The sequence below is a fragment of the Myodes glareolus genome, chromosome 5 (assembly GCF_982192425.1).
Source record: "Myodes glareolus chromosome 5, mMyoGla1.1, whole genome shotgun sequence".
Lineage (NCBI taxonomy): Eukaryota > Metazoa > Chordata > Mammalia > Rodentia > Cricetidae > Myodes > Myodes glareolus.
In genome coordinates, this window is record NC_142030.1 from 118,584,669 (window position 1) to 118,606,309 (window position 21,641).

Here is a 21,641-nt window from a genome sequence, read left to right on the forward strand (position 1 = left end):
TATTGAAATTTATAGCATCAATTTTCAAAAGATATTGCTATATTTAAGATTTTACCTACAATGAGCTGTTTTCCTGAATTTGACAATAAGCTCCTACAATTATGTGAATCATAAATCATTTAAGTTTTTTATCATGAATTTTAATTAAATTTTTATTTGTTATTGTAATACATATTTAAAGCTTAGAAACAGAGAAGACAATGTAGAAAATTTGACTACTAGAAAAATCATAAAAATGGTAATCCATAGAAAGTCATTGCTATTTTTATTTTTTCAATAACTGTTTTATTAGTGTCTGTATGTATCACTTTGAATTAAAGTCACAGAGTTACTAGTTTATTCTTATTTGAATGTCTGTGTGTGCTTTCTCCACGAAGTAGTTCAGAGAAGGTGAAGAAAATGAAGGTGAGGCATTGTGAAGTCCAGTCTGGCACATCAAGTTGAGACAGGATCAAGGCCTTTTCCCCTGGATTAGGCTGAGTAATGTACGCCTCAATAGGGAATGGGCTACAAAAAGACTGTCCATGCACTGGGGATAAGTCCAGGTCCCAGGGCCAGTAGCTCCAGAAACTTCCCATTTCACACAACTGTCACCCTTATTCAAAGACCTAGCTCAATCCTCTTCAGAATCCTCAGCTACCATTCCAGAGTCAGTGAACTCTCACTAGCATGGGCCAGCTGTCTCCATGAATTTCCCCATCATGGACTTGACCCCTTTGCTCATATTATCACTCATCCCTCTCTTTTACTGGTTTCTGGAAGCTCAGCTCAGTACTTGGCTGTCGTTCTCTACATATTCTTACAATAGATACTGGGTGAAAGTTCTCCGATGGCAATTAGGCTAGTTATAAATCTTATTATAGGGGAAGGGCTAGTTCAGGCATTGTCTTCACTATTGTTTGAAGTTTTAGAATGCTTACTTTTAAGAGAACAAAGAAAGGGGTTGATAGTGAACAGTGAATGGTATTTGAACCTAATTAATCAGGTGACAACACCTATTCTCTTTAATTTCATGTTTAGGTATACTATTTCAAACACTTTTAAAGGAACTTTTATTTTTCTTGGCTTTTTTATCAGGTTGGTTGTCAAAAAATTCTAGTTATAGTGCTAACATGTGGTTAATACACTTAAAAATGGATCTCACAATAATTCATTTTGTAACATAGATCTTGAATTATATTGTCTTGACTAGCACCAATAAGTATAAGTCCCAATGTATTATTAAGGACATTCGGTCTGCTTATGAAGGAACACAAACACATAGTACCTTGCTGAATTAAAGGCCTATTTGAGGAAGGCAGACTCTGTTTTGTTTGCCAAAATAGTTCAGGACCACAGTAGTTATGTCTGTCTCAAGTTTGCATTACATTTTAAGAAAATGTAGTGCTTTTAGGATATTGATTAATTCTGATGTTTTATTTTTCTAATTTATATCATTTCAAAATTCAGGCTACCCAACTTTCACAGTCAATTTATATTAATACAGATTTCCTAAATAAATATGAAAACAGCCAAGCAATGTTTCCCAGAATGTTCACTGAGTTATGAAACACTATTGTGATAGAGGAATTGTCTGCATTCTTTTGTGTTTTTGTTATATCAGAGTGCCCTCAAATAAAGCTCAGAGTGAAAGTTGTATTTTTCATATGGACAGTAGCATGAGTGGAAACAAGCCTCTCCATTCTGAGAGACAAGTTCTACTACTCAGTTATTTTGTTCTCTCCCATACTGGGAGAGTGCTTTCTTTGTTTTTCCACTTAATATGCACTAAATAATTTAGCTATAATCATTAAACTTATTGAAAAATTTCTTCCATCCAAACTATGGAGTATAAATTCACGGTTGTTGACCACTATGAAAGAACCCAGTACATATTAGTTCACCCACCATTTTCAATTCTCCACTTGCTTTGGGAAGGACATATAACTGTGTGGTTAGATGAATTCTAGTTGTTTTCTTTTCATCATTTTATAGTTGTGTCCTAATAGATCTCACACCAATTTTTATATATCTAAATCTAAATATCTAAATATCTAAATCTTGCTGATATTCTTAGTAACGTTTATTGTCTTTTTCCTACAAACAAATGTTCTAAATAATATTGAAATAATTAATACTCTTTAAAGTAACATTTTTGTGTATTATCATTTTGTTGCTCTCTTTATTTCTGTATTCTCAGAGGCATATTTTTAAGGATAATTCATAGAGGGTGCTGAAGTATATCACCACACATTTTAGCAGTCTCCAAACCCAGTACTGCTCAGTTTATTTCACTCCATCATACCCAGATCTATTTGACACCAAGATGGTCTGATCAGTTTTTACCATGTCACAATTTTCACTGTGCCTGTGTGAAGAAGGGGAACGCTGTTTCATAGAAGTGGTGATTCTAGCACAGCGGACACAAAATCAGACAGACAGAACGGGTTGGTAGCAAGTCACAGATTAAGATTTTAATAGAAGATGGAGTCATGTATGCCTCAGTAGGGCATGTACTTTGACATTTTTCAAATTACTCAAATTAACAGTGTCGGCATATACTTTGACATTTTTCAAATTACTCAAATTAACAGTGTCCTAACCATGTTCTTTGAAGACATATTCATAAAACCAGAAACAATGTTATTTCCCTTAGCTTTCTCATACTTTATTTTATAATCCCTTACAGTTGTTAAATTTTGATATCTCAATTGTTTGCCTGTATTCATTTAGCTAACATCTCACATGAATATAAGTTTATGATATTTCTTCCCTCTTGAGGCAAACCAAAAAATACAAAGACATCAAAGGGAACTTTAAGATAATGAAAAAAAAAAAACAACAGGAGGTAGAATGATTCATACACATTCAGACTACTATGAAAATGGTTATATTGTTGAAAGCACTCTATATATTCAATAAAATCTCCATTTAAATCTCAATGTATTTTTTGTGGTTCATAATATAGGAAGTTTAATAGATAATGCATCTTTAAATAAAGTATATTAAATAAATGGCAGTAATATTCACCCACCATTAAATTGATGCTAAATATTTTCTTAGATGAGTTGCTTCCAGAAATTAAGATACTCCAGAAAAGGGGAAACATGGAATATAAAATATATATATTAAAATAAAAGGGAAAAATATTTATTATTCATTGTTAACCAAAAAAATAAACAACTTGGAATTTCCACTTTTTTTAACTTATTTATTTGTTTATTAAAAATTTCCACCTCCTCCCCACCTCCCTTTCCCCTCCCCCTCCCGCTCCCCACCTCTCTCTCCCTCTCTTGTCATAAGAGCAGTCAGGGAAGTCCCTGCCCCAAGGGAAGACCAAGGTCCTCCCCCCTCCATCCAGGTCTATAACGGTGAGCATCCAAACAAACCAGGCTCCCACAAAGTCAGTCCATGCAGTAGAATCAAAGCCCAGTGCTTTTGTTTTTGGCTTCTCAGTCAGCCTTCACTGCCAGCCACATTCAGAGTATCCAGTTTGATCATATGCTCCATCACTCCCAGTCCAGCTGGCCTTGGTGAGCTCCCATTAGACCTGTCCAACTGTCTCAGTGGGTGGACGCATCCCTCTAAATCTCAATGTATTTCTTCACAAAACAAGGTAAAAAAAATCTAAACATAGATATTAAAGCATAAATAAATATGACTAGCCATGGAAAGATTTTATTACAAGAACAATGATAATGACTCTGAATACCTGTTGCCAAAATATATTTCAGAGATATAGTGACAATAACAGTAACAATAGCAAAACACACATAAAAAACATCCCATATCTGGCACAGAAACAAACATGAAGACAAAAGGAAAAGAAGACCCCCTCCAGTTGACATATCTACTCGCAGTTACTTTGACCTTATATTTGTGTATAAACGGTGTGTGTGTGTGTAAGTCAAAATAAACATTGGGTGCTGTCCTAAGGGATACTATACACTTGGCTTTTGTTTAGCTGTCTGTTTGTTTGCTATGATTTTGACATAAGAGATTTTATTTTTCCCTTAAATTAGCAACTTGGGCTACCTGTCTTGCAAACCTTTGAAGTTTACATATTCTAACTCTTCGACACTGGGATTATAAATCATGACACCATGTCTACTTTTATCTCTCATTTTTTAATGTTTTCTAGGGATATATACTCAGGTCCTTACATGTAAAAATACATCACTTTTCAGACAGAGCATATCTTAGGCTGTAGGAATGGACAATAATAAGGAAAACATATATTTGCAAAGGAGTTAAAAAGGTTTCTGGTGGAAGAGATTGCATATATGTATATAAAGTAAACTAAAGTCATATCTCTCACCACATGCAAAATTCAAAATGGATCAAATACACCAATGTAGTACCTAAATTTTGAGAGTAATAAAAATTCAGAATGGAAATCTCTGGAGTTATAGTCATGGGCAAGGACTTTTTGAACATTACTCCAGTAGTGCATTAAAAAATCTGGTGAAATGACAAAAATATTCATATTAAATTTAAAAGCATATTAAAATATAATTGAACCTATAGACAGCATTATCAGACAGCCTAACTGACAAAATAAAATATTTCCAAGCTATAGGTTAAAAATATATTTAGAATATTTTATATTCGAAATATTAATCCCTTACACAAAGGGTTAGTATTTAGAATATAAAATTATTTCAAAAAAACACACAGTAATGTAAGCAAATCTTTTAAACAGTAAGTTCACCACGATGTACTAGGCAGTTCTCTAAGGAAGAACTAAAAAGGGCCAATAAATATGTGATAAAATCTCAGCATCTTTAGCATTGGGAAATGCAGATTAAAACTGCTTTGTGTTTCCATCTCACCCCATAAGAATGATTTCAAGACACAAATGATAAGAGTGCTGGTAAAAATGTGTGAATGAAAGGAGCCTTTAGTCACTGCTAGTGAGAAAATAAACAACAGAGCCACTAATGACTTCAATGAGTTTTCTCAAATGACTAAAGATGTAATTATCATAAGACTTAGCTATTAAAGTGTTGAATGCTACTCAGTAACTTTAAAATCTTGCTGTAATTTTTTCTTAAAATTCTGTTTCTTGTTCTAATTCAAAACCAAACAATGGAACCAACTTTGAAGCCCATCAACAGATGAATATTCAAACATTAATTTATGAGGGAGAAGGTTAGAGAGAAGGGAGTAGGGGAAGAAAGGGGAAAGCTTGGTGGCCTGGGATGGGGGGGGAGGGAGGAAGGATGAACAAGAGTTCACATATTGTAAATAAAATACAATTTTATTCATTCTCAATGATGAAATCTTTTGCAAAAAAAGATGTCTACATTTATCAAATTAAATAAGACTCAGAAAATCAAAATACACAAGTTTCTCTCTTATCAGAACTTGAAGTTAAATATGTGTGCAGGGTGTGTGTGTGTGTGTGTGTGTGTGTGTGTGTGACTGTGTTGTTCATGGCCTCGAAAGAGCCTCATAAATGGGGGAAATGAGATTTAACTAAAGATTGATTGAGGTGATTGAGAACAAAAGTGATGAAATACATGTTATGTGTCAGTAAAAGGGAAATAGTGAAGAAAGGATGGAAGAAAACGGGCTAGTGAGAGTTAACATAAATGGTGGAAGCTCAATGTTGAAAAGATAAAAAAGAACAACTATAATGATATATATATATATATATATGAAAATATCATAGTTAAATCCATTAATATTATGATTACTATTTTAGAAAGATAGTTAACAATCCTAATTACTTTATGCCATTAGTGAATTCCCACTTAATTGCTATTTTGAACATTCTGAAGGTGAGAAATATGTTCTTAGATATTTGAATAATATTTGCTTACGTACTTTATATAGTACAACCTTGAAAGTTTGTCTTTGCTTTCTGTGAGATAATTTTAATACAGTTAAATATAAATGTCATTTTGAGGTTTATATTACATTTAATAAAATACTACAGAAAATGCTCCTTTAGAATTATAAAAATATTATCACCTAGTAAATTGCTAATAATGAGAATCTGGCTATTGGATATTTTCTAAGTGCTGTTTGGAATATGTTTAGAAATGACCAGATCAAACAGTAAAGACATGGAGAGGAAGAGGGGTAGATGGATCTGAAAAAGACCTAAAAAAAGATTAAATAACAATAATCACTAAAATTAAAGTGAAAAATATCCTTATGTACACACCTACACTGTCTCTAATGCAAGCAATGGACTGGGATGTATGCTGCATGTTCATGAATCAGCAGATGGCTAACAAAAACATAAACACTTGAACAAATCTCCAAGCTAATAATAACCACAGAAAAGCAAGTAAGAAAAGAGAAAACAAGGGTAGAGACTTGGAAAATATGACTGATGAGCCAAGATCCATTACAACATTTGTACAGTATGTTCAACAGTTCCATGAACAAAAGTTGATTTTTTTTAAGCTTGTAATACACACTAGCTAATTTGGAGTACATTCAGAATTTTATTTAATTTTTCTTGATGGTTATCATCTACATATTCTGTGACATATCTTCCTAAAGAAGCAGGTGAATTCAGTCAAAACAAAACACATGTGGCAAAATTGGCTGTTGTTTGAAATGAATATCAAAATCAGTGGTTTTGTTTGTCTATTTTTAAGCCAATGATTTTGATTTACAATCATTCAACTTCAAGAGACATAATACAAGTCATACTCACGTAATGTTTGTTGGCTCTGCATCTAACTATGAAAGATGTGAAGTATGGAATTTACAATTATGTGCAGATCACATTTTACATTAAGGAGAAAAGTAAAGCATGAATGATTGCAGGGATTAAAACTGTGAAGTTTGATGATACCAACACTAGAAACCACATGACATTGTTAGGATGACTAGATAAACTGTGAAGTAATTTGTGAATGGTACTCAGATGAAAAGTGGCATTTTTTTTTCTCCTAAACTTTCTTAGTCAGTCTTAACTGTGCTCAATGACTATAATTATTTTGGGTTTGGTTAGAATATTCAGAAAACCAAAAATATTGTCTAGAGTCACAGACTAAGGAAATACATTGAGGATTCAAGAGAATCCTTGTGGGCATTATAACTACTAATTCTGAGTAAAAAGATTATTTCAGGACACTGTTAAATAGATTCATGACTGTATTGTCTGGGACAACCAGTTTAAAATTTATTGACATTCTAAATCCTAAGCATTTAAAACTGAAAAAAAGCATCTTTGTGACTGCAGGCTGGCCAGAACTGAGGAAGAAAACTGTTTATTCCAGCAAGTGTTTCTTTCATTATAGCACTATTCATAGGAAACACTGCCAAGGACACCCAGCTCCCGAAAAGAATAGTTTCTGCACAGAGAAGGCACATCACCACCATTAGACGTTGGCATTTTGGATTCTAGTGTGGCAGGGCAAAACTGAAATGGCCACAGATACTCTGAAAATCCCTAGGCAGGAAAAGAATGAGAATATTTTATTTTTAGGATAATATCCCAGTAAAGATTTCAGAAATTGTAATTAGTAAAAGTAAGGATTCTTGAGTTGATGGGTATTCATTTTTATATGTATTAAAAACCAAGTGTTTTCATGTGTATTTTCCTAAATGCATATAAACATTTCAGACTGCTGTTGCTTTGTAAATTTATTCAGTTAACCATCAGGAATTAATAAATCACCATTCAGTTCTGATTGTATAATTTTCAATAATGTCTGTAATATATCAAATGTACTTGTCATAAAAATATAAGATAATCAGTAAGTACATAAGCACTACAATGTGCATAAATGCTCAGAAGTTAGCTTTGATTAATGTTAATAAGACACATACCATTTTTGTCTAATCAAAACTAATGAATTTGCTTTTCATATTTACAATATGAAAGTATAAATTGATAAGCATATACTTCCTTATGTTAATAAAGTACTAGGTATCTTCTACTACATGTGCTGCTGTATTTTCATGGTTATGATAAAAATGAATCTGCATGCAACACAAATTTTCATGTCTTAATTGTTGGTCCTGAAACTGAAGGTTGTTTACTCACAAGTATATGAGCAATGACATATTCAAGGTTGAAAATTATTTTATTGAAATTATTTACTTTCTAGACAATGCTTGTGTTAGTTTAGCTCTACTCACATTTGGTTCAGAAATAAATTTAAATAATTTTCACAAGCAAATTGTAAGAAAATGCTAATCTCATGAGTAACAATAAGTGTTTTACCACTAATTTTAATTATAATAAAACTTACTTATGAAAATATTTGTTTAATAAATAAGCAAAAGAAAATAAAAATATTATAATTTAAAGGATGTCGTCTCCTTATGCAATATATATGATTCCTGAGTAAAAATGGTTTAATTAAAAAGAATCTAGAACCCTAGACATAGAGTTCAGGACTCTTCTTCTTTTAGTAATTTTTTTCACTGCTTTGAAATGATCGTTTGTTTCCTGGGGTGATTCTCAAGCAGAGGGCATGTCTTCTCTATTTGTAGAATTATGTTACATAAGTTCCCTCGTATCACCTTAAGCAAGTTTTCTTTTGCTTGTTTTTAGCAAAAATTCAAAACAGGAAAGATATAAAGAGATGGGGCGGGGAAAAATGTTGCCTCAGACTACTTGTTTTGTTGTCTCCATTTTAGACTCAGACTAAGAACAGACGTCAGAATGACCTTATGGTATTTTGCACAAAAGACTCAGTGTTCATTGCTCTACTTGGAGAAGCAGAAATAGCATTGAATTCGCAGTGACATACTGAGACCGCTGTGCTGCTGAAAGAGCAGCAACTCTAACTCAGAGCACACTGAACAATGAAGATTTTTCTGAGAAGCCTATAAATCTAAGACAGAAGATCTTTCCGTTCTTTCTCCTGTAACTGCTATCAAGTTGTAATACCATTTCTTCAGGTGCCATGGGGTTTGAATCTGAGCTGGTGAGACTCTGAATATCTGTTGTAGATTGAAATGTATAAGTGATATATATATATATATGTATATATATATATGTATATTTAATAAACTAAGTCAGCAAGTGACTGAAAAATGATGGCTAGTTGGCATTTGCTAAAGAAATTTAATCTAGAAATAATTGAAGTGAATAAATGTGTTGGATATTTCTGAAAACTATTCCACATAATCAAATTTCTATTATCTTAATACAAATTCAAAAAAATTCTTAAATATTAAAAAACTAGAAAGCTAGGTTTCTTCTATAAATAAGTAAGACTGAACTTGATTTTAAATTGTCATGCACTTGCTTTTAACATTATGAAATATGGATAATGAAGTTGTGTTCCTTCAAATCATGAAAAATAAACTTCATTACAAAATAAATATTTAATATTACAATTTAGTCTTGATTAATACATTCAGATTGAATTTTTCATATATTTCTATAGCATTATTATATATGAGCTTGAATTTAATAACCAGTAAAATAAGTTTATAAATACAAAAATGATTCTAAATTACATATGTAGGTTCATTTAAAAATTAAGTATTCTATTTGTATTTCAATAATTACACAATTTCTTGTTCTTTAAATGTGTTTACTTCTTTATCAAGACTTCTTTAACACTTAATGTAGTATATCTTTCATTGTATGAATAGCATTTACATTTTTAGCTTAATATTTTGGTAAGCTTTGTTCTTTATTACCTCCATATATTTTTCTACTTACAAGCATACACTCTCTTGCACACACATACAAACTCACACACTCCTATAAACATTCAATTTTTAATTTGTACAACTGTTAAGGTAGTCCTTCTGTTTACAGTGTTGGTGTTGTTGGTTTGTCTTTTTCCCATGTTGGAATCTTTAGAATGGTTATCTATAGGAATTTTATAAATTGATTTTACAGTGACTTAAGATGATGTATGTTTTCAAGGTTTCCACTATCAGAAGACATTTGAAGTTAATATATAATTGTAACTTGATTTAACTATTACATTGTGTGTATATTATCCCTTTTCTCATGTACAATTTTATGTTTCACATAAGAGAAAATAAGCTTAACTTACATAAAATGTAAAGCATGCATAAAAGTCTTCATATAAAATTATATTTTATTATATTCTATAAATAAATATTAACTAAAACTGATTTTGCCTTTTATCATTTTAGAATGCATCTATTAAATATTTTACACATTACAAGTTATGGATAGTAATGAACACTTCACTGAGTCTAAAGAAATTAAAAAGTTTGTTTAGTGCTTAAAAAGAGTACGTTGGTCATCTTTTCATACACCTTCCTTTGGATTTATTGCTGCCAGTCTGTTAATATTGAGAACCAAACATATGAATAAGTACAAGAAAGAATAATACAACTTTTAAATGTTCTAGTGATTTTCTTTTAAGATTATTATCTTCCAGCTTGTTTACTTACTTTTGTATAACAGATTAAGGATGAAAAAAACTGCAGGGAACCTCCTAATATCTTTAAAAGAGTTATTTTTATGATTTCAACAACAGCTCACAGAAATGAGAGATGATATTTCCATACTGGCTGGAAAGATGCTTGACCTGGGAAAGCAAAGCAAAACCAAACAAAAGAGATTTATTAACTGCAGTAAACACTCAAGAGAGCAAATGTGACTCAATAATAATAAATTTTAAAAAATTAACCAATTAATTCTTTTTTTCAAATACACATATTCTGTTGAAAATGTTGGCATGGTCCTTTAAGAAGGTATTTTTCTCATCTTCGACAGGGTTTACAAGTGTAAAGCACTCAAATTTTTACTGAAATTTCCAAACTAATTATTTAGGTATGTATAAAAGCAGTGATAAATGACTTAATAGTGAAGGAAAAATATGATGTTGATGTTCAAAAGCTCTACTTTTATATGGAAAATGAAATTTAAAGTGTTATTGAATACAGTAAATTATCACCATGAAATATCAATACTTGATTTGTTCTTTAATTACACCTTATATTATGAATGAGTTGTGTGTTTTACAATATGGTATATTAAACTGATAATACTTTTAACTCATCATTTTTGCCATAAAATGAGAAAGTTAATATTTTTTCTATGGATTAAATAAAAATCATACTTCTTTGGGAATGAGCAAACTATACATAAGTTACAGGAATGTAAATGTTTCTACTTTTGTCATATTGTAATTAAAACAGTCTCAAAAATTCTACTTTCTATTTTATTATTAAAATATCTACTTTAAAGTATGTAAACTCACGTAATAAAATGTTAGCACCCTCAAAATATACAAATAAATAATAAAATGTAACTAAACCATTCAAACGTTAACAGGGAAATGATAGTCTTTGCTCTGTGAAACTGAAGTAGAGCATTGCTAATAATCCCTAAGAAAACACTCACTGACAGTACTGAAATAATTTCTGAACTAGTAAAGATAATGCTGCCCTTTTTGCACAGTTTTTGAAAAAAAATTGAGCCAAGCTACAATAATCTTTTAGTTCCATACAAATAATCCTTTCTAAATAATGCTTTCTGTGGAAAATGTGAGACAGGAGCATTACTTTATATATTTTCACCCTTATCAAGTGCTTATAGATTACATCAACTATAGAGGTATATCAGGTCTATTAGATAATAATAAAGAAACATTCATAGATATAAAAACTATGTCTAAATATATGTCCAAGAATGATTATTTTCAGTTGCATTCATAATACTTTTATTAGTTTAATTTTATAGTTATTGTTATTATTGAAATACTATTTCACAGAATGCATACTTTAGGGTTAATTATGATAAATACTGTTTATATAAAAAAATATTCACCAAGGTTGTTATTATTACTAAGAACATGTGCGTGCCTATTTATGTAAGTGTCTAGGATACTTTTTCAAGTTAGATTCTAATACAAATAATATTTAACCCTTTATTATACAGTTTGTGAGATGTCATGACACTATTATCCATGCATTAGTGGCAAAAAGTAGTCTGTCTCATTGTTATATTTTTTACATATATTTCTAACAATGATAATATCCACCTGTCTAATCAGACTCTTATTCTTTTATTTCCAACTTTTATTTCCATACATTTTTAATGCTGCTATTACACCCATGTATTCTCTTTTTTCTGAACTTCCCTTATGAGAGAAAATATCTCCCAACTGTCTTTGTGTCTCTGGTTTATTTCACTTCATATGATGACCCCCATTTTCACCCACTTTTCTGAGAATGACATTGTTATAGTCATTGATTCAAAATTAAGAGGATATAAGATTAAAATAAATGATGAAATGTACAATTTATGTTATAGAATATTGAAAATAAAGCTGAAGTTATACTCTAACACTAATGTTTCCATGAATATGCAAATCTTAGCAAACCAGTAATAGTTATCTGAAAGTTTAAAGGTCTGAACTCCAAAGTATACAAAGAACTCAAGAAACTAGACACTAAAACTCTAATTAACCCAATTATAAAATGGGGTACTGAACTGAACAGAGAATTCTCAACAGAAGAACTTCGAATGGCCAAAAGGCACTTAAGGACATGTTCAACCTCCTTAGCGATAAGGGAAATGCAAATCAAAACAACATTGAGATACCATCTTACACCTGTCAGAATAGCCAAACTCAAATACACCAATGATAGCCTATGCTGGAGAGGATGTGGAGTGAGGGGAACACTCATTCATTGTCGGTGGGAATGCAAACTTGTGCAGCCACTGTGGAAATCTGTGTGGAGGTTTCTCAGGAATCTGGGAGTCAACCTCCCTCAGGACCCAGCAATTCCACTCTTGGGAATATTCCCAAGAGATGCCCTATAATACTACAAAAGCATTTGTTCAACTATGTTCATAGCAGCACTATTTGTAAACTTTTAAAAAATATTGTTAACATATTGTACTCAAAATATAAATGGAAAAGAATGAGATATAGCATAAATAATGAAAAGTATCTCATAGTTTCTTTAAGTCTTTTCTGTTCCTTATGGGGTTTGGAAATGAACACAGAGTAGGAAAAAGCCGAACATAATCAATGTACTCATAAACAAAATAAGACTTACTAAAGATATATTTCCTGAGATCAAAATAAAATCCTCATATAATATGAAGATACTGACAAACAATGGACCAAAAGGCATGTTGAAAATGAAAACCATCATAAATAGTTCATTGTTGTTTAGCTATCTACTCTGATTAAAAACATCATTTTACTTGACTTAAATGCCAATCATCAGTTAATGACTAATTCAAATTATTTGAATTCAGCATGCCACTTTTGCACACTTACAGAATAACAACAATGGTAACCTATGCCATGGTATCAGTGATGAATGGGCTGCTTTCATTAATTTTATATATTTTTAATTGGCCTCACTTACCAACAATCCCAACTATGTATTCTTCAAATTTTAAAAAATACACTTTGTCTGACGGTGGTGGTGTATGCCTTTATTCCCAGCATTCAGGAAGCAGAGGCAGGTGTAGCTTTGTGAGTTTGGGGCCAGCCTGGGTTACAAGAGCTATTTCCCCAAAGATACAGAGAAATGTTGGTTCAACAAAATAAATTCCCCAAAACAAAATATTTTTAAATAAAAATAAGAAAGCAAAATATAAAGAAGATAAAAAAATTTAAAAGTACATAAAATTATGGAATTAATATTGCATTGGACAACCAATCTTGTAATGCAGTTGATATATACCTATCAAAAATTTATTTGAGATAACTGGTTTTCACTTTGCCATCAGCTATCAATTATGAATAGCTTTTGGCTATAGTTGAGATTCTCTCAGTAATGGTATGCACTCCTCGCATGTACCTATATTGTTGCTGTATGCTGCCATAGTTTCTGTGAGGTCAAGTCATCCATTATTTCTTGTATATTCCTTTGACAGATTAAGTTTTTTGACAGATACTAAGTTTTCTTTAGGCCCAGGACATATCTAGCTTAAGGTGGTTGGCCACTTTATTAATGTTAGTTATGGGGTCCATCTCATGAAGTCAGTCCTAAATACAATAAAAAAGCTCACATGCAAAATGTATGGGGGAAAGCACATGAGGCTACAACCCTACCCAAAGAGCTACTGGCAACTGAGAATAGTAGGGAGTTAGAGAATTTGTCTTCCCTAGGAAAGAGCATATCAATTGACAATCCAGGGCCAAATGGTCACTCTTGAATGCACACGTACAAGTAACATTATACACTTTGAGCATTTTATATCAAGAGATCTGTGTGTGTGTGTGTGTGTGTGTGTGTGTGTGTGTATGTGTGTGTGAGAATCCTGAAAAACCTTGCAGTATTTTCCCTCTACACAGTTTGATTTTAATATAACACCTTTAAATTTTAGAGAAACTTTTCATGATCTTTTCTAAACATATTTTAAAGAGTACCCTTAATATTTTAAGCTTTAGAAATTCCTGGGTCAAATCATATTATAAGTCTTATAACAGATCATATTTGTCAAGCCTTCTCAATAGTTTTCCAGGAAGAGACCCTTGGCTTTAAACACCATCTGATTTTCTTCACCAGAAACTGGGTTTAGTGTACTGAGAATTTCATGTTCCACAAGCCCTTCAGAATGTCATAATTTTGCATTTCACAGGTAGAATAACTATATTTAGGTAATCAAAAATGGGTCATAGAAATTACAATTACTAATAAAATTTAGTTTAAAACTGTATGAGTGAATATATAAAAATATTTTTTATTCCTAAACTCATGATTAATCCTTTTTTGAAAACATTTTTTTTTTACTTTTCAGAGTCATGTTGCAATCATTTTCTACTTATACATGTCCATGCAATATCATGTATTGTTTCAAGCATGATTGCATCATTTGCCATAGTCACTTAAGTCTGCTTAGCACAAAAGAATGACATTCAATTATCATAAACTATATTTGCTGCCAGCATTTATAAAGGGGTGTGTGTGTTGCAGAAAATAATGGTTGATAATTCAAAATTGAGAACATGGAAATTGATAGAAATTTACTGTTTATCTGTGATTTGCTGTATATAAGTATTTGTTTAAATATACAAATGTACAAATCAATACCTACTTAAAATTCTGAGTATAACAGCTCACTTAATGAATCCATTGCCTGTCTTTTCTCCCCAGAAAGCAGTTTGTGACACTTGAACATTTCCAGATCTGCATTTGAGGGAACATTCTTACTGTGATAAGGTTGAAAACAATCCTATCATCAATATAAGTTACATAAAGGCATTTGATATTTCTTGTTTCAAGTTTTGCATATTTGTATTATGGAAATATATATTAAAATATAAAAAATAGCATGGTTAACATTCTTTCATTTTAAAATTTCTGAATACACACACATATTCACCCAAGTTACCCTGTCTTATTTTATTCCCAACCAGCAAGATAGTGTCTTCTTCATTAGTATGTGTATGTCTGTGTGTCTGTCTGTATGTGTGGTTTTGTAAGTTCATGCCTCATACACGCAGCTGTAAATTTTATATGTCCCTGATTAAAATCATTTTCCCAATTCAGACATAATTGCCTATATCATAAAAAGTCATAGTATTCCATCAATTCCTTTCAGAATGTAAATGAAATTTCTTTTTAAAATAAATATATCATTTGTTCTTAATTAGCTCTTTCATTCATCTTACAAAGTATTTCCATGGACCAGCCTTAATGGATGGATTATATTAATTTTATCTTTAAATGTTTTATATGCTGGCTTCCTGCTCAGCTGTTATGCTAATCGTATTTATCCTTACAAATGGGTAAATGAGATATATAAAGGGAGATATGTATGTTTTGAGAGCTTGTAGAAGAAAAGAAAAATGAGAGATAGATTTAAGAAAATTAGAATGTTTCATTGCATGTTATATCCACTGGATTCTGTGTTGCAATTTTAAACATATTCTTCACCATCCAAATCGACCATGCGTAGTGCCTCAAATGCACTGTTCATTCTTCCAGCGTTCTTCCTCACTGATCAAGTATTGAGGGAGTAAATTACACACAAAGAATGAAATGGCACTACGAGTCCCATTATGTTCTATGACATCACACATACAGTTAATGAATGGGCTGCAATGTCAAAAAGGACATCACAACCCTAATGAAGCAATTATGACCCTGTATGGATTATTATACACATGACTAGTTAAAATAGGACATAGATAGCTTATTCACTCTTTTTCTGTTTAATGGGTATTTTAGGATCTAAAAATTATGTGTGAGCAATGACAATCCAGCGTCCAGAGACACTGTTTCCCTCTTATGCACAAGAGCTCATTCCAACACAATTTCCCAATTTTCTTCTATGGTCCTTTAAAGGCTCTATGTGCAGTGCCATTCTTTGATGCTGCCAAGTTTCCCTTGATTTTTAAGAGGTCACAAGTAGGATTGAGTTTCTATATTTATCCCCCCTACCTTCACCAGTGTCAGCTTTTTATTTTTTACATATTGCCACCACATCCATCATTCTGACTTTTCTTTTCCCTCAAGACTACATTCTCAGTATTGAAAAACTGTCCTACATGAGGTAACAGGAAATACTTTACCATGTCTTCCTTAAGAATGGTTTAGAAGATAAAATAAAACTTACAGAACTTTATTCAGTGTAAACAACACAAATCATCAGCTGTAAGTGTCACGTTATTAAATACCGTCTTTTTCATCTTTCCACCCAGGAAAACACAGGAATGACTTTTACACATAGTGTGATGATAATAAGTATAAATACTTAATAGTTGATCAGATATTCAAAATTTCTGCAGTTTTTTCTGCATTGTATAATATTGGATAAAATGTAGTTTTTATATAACATTTTTATGATGCTTTTATAGTTTTTAACATTTAACATTTATGTTTTTTTAATATTACTTATTATTCTGCATAATATTTTAAAAATCTAAATCCCATCTCATTTACAAGCATAAATATAATGAAATGTATATTATATTCTGGAACCTAATTAATAAATACAAATAGGCCTATATACATTTGGGGATAAACTTAAACACAATGAAATACCAGATTCTCATGTTTTCCTCACATAACATATTTGGGGGTTTATTCTAATATATTCACCAGAATGTAAAATACAAGCAGGATTGCAAATGCAGAGTATGATGTAACTGATTGTTATAAATTTTCTTTTTTTGCCTGGATTCTGCTTGGAGTGCTTTTCACTCTAGCACTAGTGACAGATGCCATCATCTTTAGTCACAAGTGAACCATTATTTGAAAAGTTTTTACCATTCTCCTAAAAAACATGGAAATTGTAGAAAACTTTAAACATAGCAGAGAGTATACAGAGAAACATTTTACAATTCAGATACAAATATTGTAAACTTTCTACACCACATACTAATAATAAACAAGTTGTTCAGATCTGCATTGCTATGTTTTGAATTCTAAAGTGGTAATATTTTAATTATCTGTTACTATAAAATTGACAATATCTGATATTATATTTTTTCTTTTTAAACATTCAAAATTTACATGTAAATGTATATATACAATCTATATTACTTTCATCCGGTTTTATATGCTCAGCATAAAAATTTTGAAATACTATTTGCATCCTAAATTTATTTACTTAAGAATGGAGTGACAGCACAGTAGATAAAATGTTTGCTATCAAAGCATAACTACTTGGTTTTAAATTCCAACCACCCGTGAAATAATTTGGTGTGTAATAGGTGCTAGAGACAGGACGAAACCTAAGGATTTCTGCCCACCAGACTTTGCTCAGGTTCACTGAGATATCTATCTAAAGGGAATATATGGAGAGTGAAAATACAGGCCACTGATAGTCGTACTCTAACCTCTGTTCTAGCATACAAAGTGCACATACACACTACACACATGAACCACACATTCTCTCTCACACACACACAACAAAATATTTTTAAAGACAAGCTAGTACACCAACCTAGTTATGAAACTCAAAATTTACAATCTGATCTGGCTGCAAGATGTTCTGTGTGCAGTGATGACAACAATGATAAAGACCGTGTGGGAATTAATGACCAAACAAAGGTTGGTTTAACTTAAGGAAACTGCTTGTAGAGAATCCCACACAACATATATTCTGGTATTCAAGGAAATAGAGCCTTGAATAGCCTGAAAAAAAATGTAGAAGTAAACACAACATTACTGGCAAAAGGAGAAAAGAAGTGATATTCTGCTATGTTCATAGAATGATGTTTTGTCCACTGGTTCAACAACAATTACAGGTATTTCTTCCTGAAACATGGGGGGGGGCAGGTATAGAGACCAATATTCAGACTTTTTGCAGATAGACTCTAAAGTGGAGGTCTGCACTGAGTCCTTCCACTTATTCATATAGGAACACCAAGGAAGAGGGCAAGGGAAGACTACAGGAGTCAGAGGGAATGGAGGTAAAACAGGCTAATATGTGCTCAAAGAGACTGGCTAGGCAATCATGAGGCTGGCATGAGTGTGCCCCTGGACCTTTGTGAATATATTGTGGTTGTCTAGCTTGTTTTTTCAATGGGACTCCTAACAATAGGAGAGGGTGTGTCTTTGACTCTTTTGCATGCTTTTGAAACTCTTTTAAATCCTATTGATTTGCACTATCCAACCTTGATATGAGGGCTTTTGCCTTGTCTTATTTATTTCTATTTTCTTTTGCAGTGTTTGGTGATTGTCTCTTTGAAGCCTGCTCCTTTCTGAAGAGGAAGCAGGTGAGTGCATTTTTGGGAGAGGTAAGGTATGTAGGGAAAGTTAGGAGGACTGGAGGGATGGAAAATATGGTTGGAATATAATGTGTGAGAAAAAAAGAGATTTCAGTTAAAAAAATCATTCCTCCTATAATACTGAATTGTATTACAAGATCAAAAAACATTGTAATGCTCATTACATGTTTTTAACCTCAGAAGAGTTACTTTTTTAATTGTTACTATTCTAACTGCAATAGTATAAAATGCTAATAAATTTGCAATACTACTGCAAGACAAGATTCTTACTATTATATAACATATTTGCCTTAGGTATTTTCATGAAAATTCATTCCAATGCTCATCCATACTGCATTCTATAATGACAATTATTATTGCATTCTCAACATTCTCTAATATCTCTTTACAGTCCTTTTACATAGATATAATCGACAATCATTTGCTCCAAGTCTCTGTCTTGTCTTTCTGTTTTCTTATTAGTTTATTAAGGCTCTATAATGGTGATCAAATTCCTGAATTCTATAAATTTTGCATTATGGTACAAGAAAAGATTTTTCTTAAATGCTTCAAAAGGGATTTAAATGCAATATTTTACTGAAATTTGAAGGCAGAAAAAAAATCGCATAATGTGAGAAGGCATTGTGCAGATAGATCAAAGAGAGTTCAAATGAGTTCTGATGGTACCGTGCTGAGGGCTTGAAGATGTGCATGAGTCACAGAAGGCAATCAGAGAAAATAGCTTGGGAACTGAAAGATTTAAGGAAGGAGTTTCTTTCCAGAATCTTGTGGGGTGAATGTAGTCCTGCTGAGTTTTCAGTTTTGGTCCAGTAAAGTTCAATTTGAAATTCTGACCCCCAGAAGTGGCAGATAATAAACTGTGTCATTTTAATCTGCTAACTTTGAATCAGGTTGTTGTCCATCTATTGTGAAATAAGTATCATTAGAAAATAAAATTTCAATTTTGATACATTTTAATCTATCTTTTTTTTTGCTTATAAGAATTACTTAGCTGGCTGGTGGTGGAGGCAGAAATCGCTGAGTTTGAAGTCATCATGGTCTACAGAAGGGAGTTCCAGGACAGAGAAACCCAATCTAGAAAAAAAATAGTTCAATAGCATAACAAAGATCTTTTTTTCTAATTTGTCATAATTGATCATTTTATATGTGACAAAATATGTGTCAGAGTGCTGCATACAATCCTTCTGTACACTCTCAATATGTATTCCTCTCATTGATTGATAAGGAGTTGACTACAGCAGATTTCTTTGGTTTTGTTTTGATTTGGTTTCAAGTGAACTCGGAGCTTTTGCCTCAAACTTCTCATTCCCTTTACAGATTTGTTGTTTTTTTTTTTTGAATCACTGTTATAAATTAGTTACCTTTTAAATCCCTATCATTAATCAATTGGCTCTTGAATTCCAGGTATAAGTCAGTTGCTGGTTGCATATTTCTATAATCCTACCATGCTAGAAACTGGGATGGGAGAATGTCAAGTTCAGAGTCAACCTGGTTTACACATCAAAACTCTGTTACATAAAGCAAATGAAAGCAAGGAAAAAAGCAAAAACAAACAAATGCAGAACCCTTAGTTGTATATGTACATAGCCATATAGATACTATAAGTCTTTTTGCTTAATTTTCTGTTTTTTCCCATTAAATTCTTTTCTAGTTAAGGTACCTTTAGGAATCTATGAATGGAAGAACAGTTTGGAAGTCTGCAAATAAAATGATAATTGTTAACATAAGTCCTTTTCTCTTACAGTAGTGTCTGTGCTCTTCCTGGTCAAATAAATATAACTTACAGGTAATTTTGTACCAATATCTAATATAAATTCTACTAGAATATGTAAAAATCTACATTTTCCTAAAAACATCATTTATCTCTTTCACCACCTGCCTTCTGTCACCTGATCTTTTGCTGAACTAATAATTCTGACACAACTGACAGTGCTTCAATTGTGCTTATATCCCTTTTTCTGCAATAAAAGGACTTCACAGGCAAATATTTTGCATTTTAATGTCTTCCTTCATGTCAGTATCTCTAAAAACTCTGACCTTTTATTTTCTATATGTTCCAGAATAATGTTGTTGAACAAAAACCAAATTTATCCAAAATGCTTATGAGAAAAAGGCTGTTTCATTTAAACCAATACCTAATATTTCTCTGTTACTCTGTCTTATCAGGCATGTCTATAGCTGTGAGGAAACACTATGACCGAAAGCAAGTTTTTAGTGATTTTTAATTTGTTTTACTCTAAAAATTTGTATATTATGATACAGAAATTAGCTTAATTTTAATAAATTGTTCATTGTAGGTAAAGATAAATAGATGATGGCAAAATGGTTTAGCAGGCAGAAGCACTTAGTATGAAGTATGACTTCAAGATTTGATTGCTAAATTCATTATTGAAGAAGATCAAAAATGTTTCAGTTAGTTCCTTTGTATATTATGGTTTTGGCTTGTATGCACTGACATGTACACCCACCATCCACATACCTACCCCCCCACAGAAACAATCAATCACATGAAATACTATAAATAATAAAATGTAAAAATTCAATTAACACAATGTATCAAAGTATATACTTAACAGAAAAAAGTTTACTCAAATATTATAATTAACTTCTCATATTAACTCTTAGGATATTTTTCCAAATTAAACAAAATATAATTATTGTGTTTAAATCATATCCACCACTTACCTATTCTTTCTATCAGATCTATTGTATCCAGCATCTATCTATCTGTCTATCTATGTATTATTGTTCATTCAGCTGGGGACTGGATTGTACCTCAGTAGTAGCAATTCAATTGTTTATGAAGCAAAAACTTTCTTATTGAAAACTTTTGGTAGTAGTGTTTGTGTGTTTCCCTTCTTTGAGTTGTGCTGGTGGGGTGTTATCTGTTGTCTGTGTTTTTGTGGGTGCAATTAACTTTTTTGGGTTGGGGTTTTCATTCTAGTACTTGCTATAGGACTGGGTTTGTGATACGTATTGTTTAAGTCTGCTTTTGTCATAGAATAGCTTGTTTTCTCCATTAATGTTATTGAAATCTTTGCTGGGTAT

The 21,641-nt window shown here is 31.8% G+C and overlaps 1 protein-coding gene across 2 annotated transcripts in view; it reads left to right on the forward strand.

Annotated features, from left to right (window-relative positions):
* The first annotated feature begins 8,619 nt into the window (after window positions 1-8,619).
* Window positions 8,620-21,641, forward strand: part of Cdh19 (cadherin 19) — a 108,101-nt gene continuing 95,079 nt past the window's right edge. Inside the window, exons 1-3 of one of the 2 annotated variants that reach the window (XM_085688398.2) lie at window positions 8,620-8,879; window positions 18,532-18,581; window positions 20,338-20,379. The gene's annotated coding sequence lies outside the window, so the exon portion shown is untranslated. The remainder of the gene's footprint in view (window positions 8,880-18,531; window positions 18,582-20,337; window positions 20,380-21,641) is intronic. The other variant, XM_048443889.3, reaches the window with a different exon arrangement.